This window comes from Emys orbicularis, chromosome 2 (genome assembly GCF_028017835.1).
Source record: "Emys orbicularis isolate rEmyOrb1 chromosome 2, rEmyOrb1.hap1, whole genome shotgun sequence".
Lineage (NCBI taxonomy): Eukaryota > Metazoa > Chordata > Testudines > Emydidae > Emys > Emys orbicularis.
Window position 1 is genome coordinate 220843555 of NC_088684.1, and position 10084 is coordinate 220853638.

Here is a 10084-nt window from a genome sequence, read left to right on the forward strand (position 1 = left end):
ACTAGATGGGACAGAACACCACACCCAGAAAGTGTGTGGGTTACACAGACCTCTGGGATACCTGTCTTGAAGAGTTGTGGTAGCTTGTCATCAGCATTGATAGTAAGTGCCTCAATCATAACTTGGTTATCATTGATAGAGTCTTTAGAAAAGTGTTATTGCAAAATGTTAATATTAATAATTGTTTAATGTTGTTAAGGAAGGGCTTCAATGTGACTAGCACATAAAACCGTGTGTGACGGGGTCAAGACTCACCACTGCTGGCGCCTCCTGCTGGTTGCTCCAGGAATTAGCTCTGTCCACTGCAGAGCACCCTCAGTGCATGGTGTCTTGTCCGCTGTCCATTCTGCTCTGTGACCCGCATTGCTCCCCACTTGGCTGCGTCCTCTTCAGGACACTGCCTTCCGGCAATGCCCCTACTCCAGACTCACCCCCTTCCGGGGGGGGGGGGGGGGGGAGGGTTAACAGCAGTCTTTGGGACTCGCACCTGCCTCAGTGCAGTCAGCCAGTGCAGCCAACTGCAACCCACAGTCTAGCCCCTTAGCTCAGGGGCAAGTTGCAGTCTGTATTGGCCACTGTCTTCTGTGGCCAGATGCAGTATAAGGAGAAAGGGGGGGGACCCAAGCCCACCCGTTTCTCTGGGTCCCAGCCCAGGGACCATCTAGCGGCAGCCTCCTTCTGCCCTCCTTCATTCCCCTCCTGTCCGCTTTCCTTTCCTGGGCCACTTCCCCTTTGGCCCTGTACACCTCCTCGACCCTTTGTAGCAGGGCCCGCAGCCTAACAGGTAAAGGGGCTGGAGCTCTCTCTTGCTCCCCCGAGCCTGACCAGCATTGCTCTGTCCGAGGTGCTAGCTCCTTCCTCAGGAGCCAGTCTGTCTTCCTTGCCAGCCAGGGAGAGACTGCCTCTGTCTCCTCCTGCTAGGCAGCCTTTATATAGGGCCTCGCCCAGCCCTGATTGGCTGCCTCTGCCCTGTCCTGATTGGCTCCCTATTGGCCTTTGTTGATTGACTGCCGGCCTGAACAGCCTCAAAGGCCTGTTCCAACCCTTTTTTCACCACAACATGTAAATACCTCTTGCTTTAGTGATATCTACTAAATATTCCTATCAAGCAGGTGAATAGTAATATTTAGCATATAAATAAATTCTTATCGGTTGTATTTATTTTAGGTCCTTTGAAGTCATGGGTCCTGGGCTCCCATTCATGCACCATGCTATGACATCAAAGCTGCCAAGTACTTCTCCTAGAGGATTAAGATAGCCTATGGGTGAATGGAGTAAGATAATTTTTTAAAAATATAGGGTTCTGAGATTGCTCAGTTGAAATTAATAAGCGTTTTGCCACAAATTCCAATGAGAGCAGGATCAGGCCCTTGGTGTAGGAGCTAAACCATGTACCAGTGTTTTTTTGTGGTAGCTGTGACATCATAGCAAAGTGCATGCTGGGATACCAGAAGAACAGTGCCTAGCAACTTTTGTGTTCTTGAAAAGGGGGAAAAAATTGAATGCATGATCCAAAGCTTGTTGAAGTCTTTTCATTGACTTCAGTGGGCTGTTTAAGGAGTGAATGTGCTTTCTACACCCGAAGCCTAATTAATGGGTACATTCCTCACAATTGTTGAAGTAAATGTTTTTTTTTTTATTTGCAGGTCACCTTTAAAATATGGACATATTTGATCAAAGTCCAACAATTCTGAATTTATCTTGGCAGGTTGTTTAGCTCAGGAAAGTACTACCATAGTAATAAAGATATTGTCTTTGGTCCATTAACTAATTCATGTGGAAAAATTCTGAAGATCATATAGTGTAATGTCAGCAAAGAATTCCCCATGCTTGAAAAATTACCTTTCCAAGCTCTGTGCAGCTTTGTCCTCAGAATTTGTCCTATTGTCTTCAGAATATTTCTGTTACTAGTATCTCAGACTGTATAATGTCATCTTTCTTTGCATTTTCTAAGTTCCTTTCTGATAAGTTAGTAAGTTCCTTACTAAGCAACTGCTGCATCAGAATTGCAAAAGAATGTATGTGATTTTGTTATGGAGTGAATAAGAACCACAATGCAATACAAAGCAAGAGTTGACGGGCACTTGGAGGATGGTATAATTTCATCCTGTTGTCACAAATAGATCTGAAGTGTTATTCTTGAATTCAGCAATGACTTGAAGTTGTTGATGTGAATTTTCTGGACACTGCAACTGCATCAGCTGATTTTAAGGGCTCATAACACAAAGACTGAGTTACATCACGACAGTTACTAAGGACTGTGTAGTGACTTCAGTCTGCTCACGGAGTGAAGGCAGTATATGGCTCTAAAATATTCTGTAATGCCTGATAGATTTATACCTCAGGGAATCCCTTATATGAAGAATGTTGTTCATTTTAGACCCCAAAATTACAGCTATTCTACATGAACGTGCTGGTATTGCAGCTTTTATTGTTGTAAATTATTTATCTCAGATAAGTTGAATCTTTATTATAAAAAGTTTTGCTCTGAGGAAATTAATCCCACAATGTTTAAAGCTTGTTGCTGTATCTGTCATTTTGTCCTTTTTGGGGCAGGAGGAAGGGTTCTGTACTTGAGCCTTGGGAGATTGAGGTACATACCAATAAATGCCAGTTACTTTTTTGAAACTGTTTTTGAAAACTCATCTAATACCTCACATTATCTTACCAAACAGTCTCATTCCCAAAAGAAAACAGCCACACAATTTGGAGAGAGAGAAAAGATTACGGTTTTTCTGGCGTGGCTTATAATTATAACTAAATTCAGAGACACGTTGCACAAATGAGAACATGGCCAGAGGACAGATTCTAAAGCCAAGGCAGTTAAGCCGCTATACAAGCACAAGAGACAGACAGACATCAGTTGTGTGATGTGACTGGGGTAGTTTATTTGCCACTTCAGGGAAGGAAATCAGCCAATGAGAGGTAGATGTTCACAAACCCAAAGAGTCACGTAACAAACAATCTTGTAACTCAAGCCACCCTTTCTGATGAATTTGACTGTGCATTATACACTAGAGAACTTGTCTTATCTATTATTTACTCCTTTTATGGCATTTACACTTCTACATTTAATAATTTTATATGAGTGTCTTTCATCTGAGGATTTCTAAGTGCTTTACAAACACTAATTATTCCTCACAGATAGGCTGTTGTTATTCTCATTTTACTCATAAGGAACCTGAAGCACAAAGTTCTGCAAGGTCATTCAAAGCTTCTCAGATGTGTGCTCTAACACTAGACCCTACTGCCTTCCATGACACGGAGTGGTATAATGGATTGATCAGCACTCATTGCGGATATATGTATTTAGAGTGTTTGTGTATATTTAATTGCTTTTCCAGGTACAGTATATGATATGAAATTAGCATGGCGTTTTTCCTTCCTTATATGTGTAATGAGATGAGTTATGCCAGCCGAGTTCTAAGAATGTTTATTAGTAGTGGTTGCTGCTGGAACAGAGGAGAAAGCTCAGACATTTTTGTTACCTTTATGATTTAAAAAATATTCACTGTCATGGTGACTAAATTGTAAAAAAGAAATCTTTAGTATCCAGACGATATTGCCCAACATATGTCATTTTAAAGTGGGTGAAATTTTGGGCCCATATTACTTGCTAATTTTATGGTGTTCAGGGTCTTTAGCTTACTTCTGATGCTTACTCAATAAAGACCTGATCCTGCAAGGTACTGAGGACTTCTTGTGACTTTTCTGTGAGTTGAGGGTTCTCAGAACTACCCAGGAAGTGCTCCGTATTGTGCAGGATTCAGCCTGAAGAGCAGAGGCATGTTTTGCCAGAACATTTGTACCATCTGTGACATCGGAGGTTTTTATAACTTTTCAGGAAAAAGGCGTGTACTCGACAGAGCTTCAAATTGTGTTGAGAACAACACCCAGAAAAGGTATTGAGAGTCACGGTGAGCAAAATATAGACACAAGGGCTAATTTAACTCTTCATGGACTCTTGATTGAAAAAAATTACAGCTCCATATTTAACTGCAATAGTATGAGAGAGACATATATCAAGGGTCTGATTTCCATTACTCATTTACTTTAACTTCCAAGTCAACAACTAGTCTGTTGAGATGCCTGGACTGGGGCATTAGCATTGTGATATCTTTTTGCTGACTAGCAGAAGTGTTTTACTTCACTTAATCATTTTGGCTTACACACACTAGTCTTATTTATACAACATTTAGAGTGTGCTAAGTGCTGTACAGACTGATCAGACTCTGTTCCTGCCCCAAAAGAGCTTACAGTCTATAAACTTACAGTCATGCTACTGTCTTTTCCTAGATTATGCAGTTTATTAATGTCAAGAATAAATTCAGGAATTGGTAGGTTAATGGATCCCTTTTCTTCTGAGAATACTCTAACAGTCTTGATGTATAAGGTTCCAAACAATTAGTCAATGGTACTAATAAAAGCATTAGCAACTTTGCCATTACTCTTAATTTGCTGAGTCTGTTCCCTTTGCATCTCCTTGGTGTGACTTCCATTTTAAGCTAAGACACACACTATGGTTTTTACTGCAGACAACAAATATGATTTGTGTGAAAATCTTAAACCGTTTTTTAATCTGGGCTGTTAATTACTGATATTTGAATTATTATGCATGCCAGTCTTTTCCTGTTTGTGAGATGAGTATCTGAGACTGGTAAGGACTAATGAACATTATTAGACGATGAATTTTTGCTCTCCTTTAATTCAGACTGTGTCAGGGCACACCTTGGCATGTGAGAAGAAAGTGTTCAAACACTGTCGTAACAGTATTCAGAGAATTTGTCAAGCTGGGGAGAATGCAGTAATGTCCCAGTTTTCTACCTCCTGCCTACCCCAAACTCTCATATAGAGGTTTAATCTGGTTTCTTTTAATTAGAGGTGGGGGGGGAGAGAATGTTTCCCTGCATAATCACGGATGAACGGCATGTGTCTGATGCATTCACTACTGGTCCTCACACCCAGATATCATGAAAGCTGTGAATACCGAATGTGAGAACTGTAAGGTCTTTCATTTAATTCTTTATTTTAGCTGAGGTAGAGTATGCTATAGTAGATCAGCCAGATTCTCTAGAGTATTATAAGCACTTGCTGCCAGCATAATACGACTATGTTCTGGAATATGATAGAGAGTGCTAAAAATTCTGAACCACAAGGTCAAACCCTGAATGCTTCCAGATATGCAGTGCAGAATCATATTATTTTATGATTTCAGGGAATTTTCTCTGTCTCTGTCACAGATTAGAGTTTTAGGGAAATGCAGATCCCCAATAGGTTTAAAAATGTAATTTCACTATTTTAGTTTCTCTGCCACCGTATTCTCTAATTACCCTTTCGTTTGTGCCGCCAATTTTGTGATACCTAATCTCTTGACAGAAAAGCAGACCTACTCAGCTTCCTAGGAGCAGATACCAAAACTCCCCAGAAGTCTTAGAGTTGTATCTACTAAGCTTACTTCCTCCACGGAATAGAAGTGTATGAAATCCATAACATACTTGGTCCCTACTGGCTTGGAAAGTGAATGAACTATTAGAACATAGAAGTGAGGCATTTGCCTATTTTCATTGGGTTGAGCAGTCTCTATTCTCCCTGAAGATTTGAGAAGTGTTCTTGAGTTATAAATGAGACACTAATAATGGTGGTTGGTGTATTGGCTATTCAAAACTAGTGTACAGTGTATATATCACAAGGAAATATGCACCACATATCTAGTTAGCCATCTATGAATGTTTGAAAAATATCCTTTCTTAGTCCTAAAACACTGTACACTTTTAGTTGACAGAATTCTCTCTCACAGTGGCAAGGGAGCCACAGATGCTAGTTGTTCCGAGCAGCTTCATTGTCCACATGCATGCAAAATCCCTTGGTTTAGCTCAGGATCTTCTAGCTACCATGACATCCATAGAACTGTCCCAGGTCACAATCATGGGACTGTCCCTCTGGCTACACTATAGTGCTGGTATTTTTGCTGGGGTAAGAGATAAAACATAGTGGCGTTTATACTCATGCTATGAACTGATCTTTACCCCCTGCATGATGAGGCTGGAGTGCACCTTACCTTTGGGGCAGAGAGCTTGTTTTATTGTCTGACTTGGAAGCTAATGGAATCTGTTGGGTTTCAAAGGGCTTTGAAGAGGAATGCTTTCTTACTGACAGATCACTGGTTTGATGGGAGATTATAATGAACTTCTGTCCCTGACCATCAATACCAAGTGGCTCCCAAATGCCCTCTATCTCAGGTGCGTCCTTGTAGATCCTCATGGTATTGTGATAACCTGCGGCAAGCGAAGCAGTAAGGAATACAACTATAATGGAAATCTTGCTTAAATCTGATTAAGAGAAGCATAGAATGTTTGAAATCTTATACTGTGGCTGTGGAGGAATTGAAGAAAAATGTCTTTGACTCTACCATAGAATACATTAATTCCTATTGCTGGTGCTTAACCACCTGGTCAATCTAGGCTATTTGCATTCAGTAACATAGTTAAGCATTTCTTGCTGTGAGGCATTTTCAAATTCTTTTGTGGATAAGATTGCTTGGATTCAGAATGAGCTGTCACCTGAAGATAGACAAGATAAAAACATCCATCTACCATCTGCAGACTTATAGCTTGGTGGAACATTTAAACAAGACTCAAGGGGAGGTTGAAGATCTGGGAGGGGGTCAGGGCTGGGGCAGAGTTTTGGGGTGCAGGAGGGGGTCAGAGCTGGGGCTTGGGGTGCAGGAGGGGGCTTGAGGTGCTGGCTCTGGGAGGGGGCTCAGGGCTGTGGGTTGGGGTGCAAGAGGGGGTAAGGGGTGCTGGCTCCAGGAGGGGCCTCAGGGCTGGGTGTTGGGGTGCGGCCTCCCGCCAGGCAGTACTTACCTCCGGCGGCTCCCGGTTAACAGCGCAGCATGGCTGCTGCTAAGGCAGGCTCCCTGCCTACCCTGGCCCCACGCCACTCCTGGAAGGGGCCAATGTGCCCCTGTGGCCCCTGGGGTGGGGGCAGGGGGCATGTGGCTCCGCGCACTGCCCCTCTTGGCAAGCACTGCCCCCGCAGCTCCCATTGGTCACAGCTCCCCGTTCCTGGCCAATGGGAGCTGCAGGGGCAGTGTTTTCAGGCTGGAGTAGTGCATGGAGGAGACCCCTTCCCCCTGCAGCTGCAGGGCTGCGCTGGCCACTTTCGGGAGCAGTGTGGGGCCAAGGCAGGCAGGGAGCCTGTCTTAGCGGCAGCAGATCACAATCAACTGGGAGATCCTCTAGGATCAACCAGTCGATCGTGATCGACCGGTTGGTGACCACTGCTCTAATAGTTGTACTGTTTCAAACCTCCTGTTTTTCAGGAATATTACAAAAGAGTTGGCAGGGGCTGCAGTAACATGGAGTTTCACCCCAGATCTGTTTCACCCCACACAGTTTGGTTTTAGGCCTGGATATAATACAAGAACTGGACCTAGGATCAGTTTTTGGTAATGGATGAAGATAGAGCATCCATAGTGAACCTGAGTTTTGGGATGGAGTTTGTTTGGGAGTTAGGAATGTTTTGTGGGACCTACTTTTCTAAGATCTATTTTGGCATATTTTGCTTAAAGTTTGTGTTTTTTCATTGTTTTAATGCATCCAGGCTCTGATACAGCATAGCACTTAAACATGTGAGTAGTCCCACTACAGTTCTTAAAATTAAGCTCATGCTGAATGTTCTGGTGGGTCAGGACCATAAGGAATTGTATGGGCACAAAGGAAAATGTGTCTGAATGTTGAGTATTCATATGTCTAAGTGAATATACAGTGATACTATCTATTCATATCATGCTTAGTGCAAACTGATACGTCTTTTAAGACAATTCTACTCTTTAGTTATTCATGTATTCAAAGACTGTAAAGGGCATGTCCTGGAACAGAGACATTTCTTGTAGTTCCATTAGATAATATATCCTTGCCAAAGATACATTCTTATTTTATTTAGCATTTATATAGTGCTAAGCATTTACAAGGGCCTTTGTAGTTCCCTCAGTCTAAAGGCCAGATTGTGCACTGCTCTGTACAGATATGTAAGCAGGGAGAGAGTGCAAGGAGCTTCCTGGGCTCCCCTTGCATCCCAGTACAGGGACTGGGCACAGTGCCAGTCATTGTGCTCAGGGGCCTTTTCTCTCTGCAAAATAAGATTAATTCCCATTGCTGCCCATAGGAGTTATGTGTAGCTTACAGTGGGAAGAATCTACCCTGCAAGCACAAGGAATTCACAAGTCCAGTGGTGGTGCTTGATTACCTAAGATGGTTGAATGGGGTAAGGTTGAGGCTCTGGCTCACCCCAGTACTGCACTCGTTTGTGGGTGTGGGGAGTACATACTGCGCCCTTTCAAAAGGTGTCAAAATGGCCACAATACACTTTCATTCCTGGAGACATTGTGCCCTGTCTTGAGCACAATGTTTCTTAGAGCTCTCCATGGGACAGTGCACCTATGTATCCCCCTCAACCTGGCTGGAAGCTTTGCAGCCACATTTTGGACCTAAATTTACATTGTATATACTTAGTTTATATGTATAACTTTGTTATTTCATATTACTTTGAGCATACAACAGGCTGTGTTGGATTAGAGTCCAAATGTAAATGTCATAGAGCATACTATTTAAAAGTATATGTATGAAACCATTTGTGAAATGGTATTTAAATCTGAATCACTGATTTTATTTTGTTGCAATTTAAAAACCATTAGTCGACTTGTCAGATTACTCAGCCTTATCACCTAGTATAATGAAGCAAAGAGTTTTCTAAAGATGCTGCTGTCAAGGAATGCTTGTTTTATTATAAAAAAGTCATTGGTTTCCATTGTGTACTTCATGACTCATAGAATTTAGAGATGGAAAAAGACCTGTTAGGTCATCTCGTCCATCTCCCTGCCACTGCAGAATAGTTTCCTACAGTATATTTTACAGTCCTTTAGCTAATCTAGTTTTAAACATCTCCTCAAGTAATGGGAATTTGACCACTTCCCTCAGGAAACTATTGAACAGTGCAGTAAAAATGATCTTTGTGATGTTTTCCCTGATATTCAGCATAAATTTACTTTTTTTTTTGTTTGTAAAAAGGACACCACCAACTTGAAACCTAGTCTATTTTTTTAAAAAATGGGTTAAATGTATTTGCAAATGCTACATCTGTCCAAGTCCCTTGGCCAATTTTTGTGGTTTTACAATCACATTTCCATATATTTAAAAAAATGTTTTGTTCTTCCCTGTTAAAGGCCCACACAAGGAACAGGCAGTACCAGGGCTAGCCCATTGGAGGCCCTAAGGAGGAATATTTTTGCCCCCCAATACTAAAACAGGCACGTTCTTATAATAAAAAGTAAATAGGGGGCCCCCTTGAACTGCTTGGGACCCTAAGCAATTGCTTAGACTGCTTATGCCTAGTGCAGGCTCTGGGAACGGGGAAACTGACTATCCAGGGGGGAAAAGTGAAAATGACATTTGAAAAAGCACTATCAAATGCCCTGAGTATATAAATGGGAGAGAAGGAGAAGAGAATGGAGATTTTTCTCCCCCGTCTAATCTCTTTCTGTTATGGCATTTTAAATTTAACTTGTAGCAACAATAGGTAAACAAAACCTGATTTTTACGTTGGCAGCTTTAATTTCATCCTATTAGTCCTATTCCTACATACCCTTGTACTACTGTGACACTCTGTACCTCAAAGTAGCACCCTGGAACCCCCATATTCACCACTGTCCTATGATTATGTGTTTTGTACAAAGTATGCCTTGTGAAGTATCATTTAAGAAGTCTTGATTTGTTGAACGCTAATATCCTGTTGGATTGTATGTACTATCATTGTATGTGAAGTTATGAAGTATTGCTATATGTGCTACTGAAGTATGTTGTGAGATTGAGAGATGTCCACAACTGGCCCTTCAGTAGGGACAAAGGAGCAGCTATCACTGAACAGACAGGCATTAATGGCCCAGCAACAAGAATCCACTCTCTGAGAAGCTCCTCAGAGAGAGTACGTATGCAATGAAGACTGCCTGACCCCACATCACAGCAAGGATCTTTCTAGCAGCTGGAAGAAAGTATAAAAGAGGGACAATGACATCATCACTTGGCCT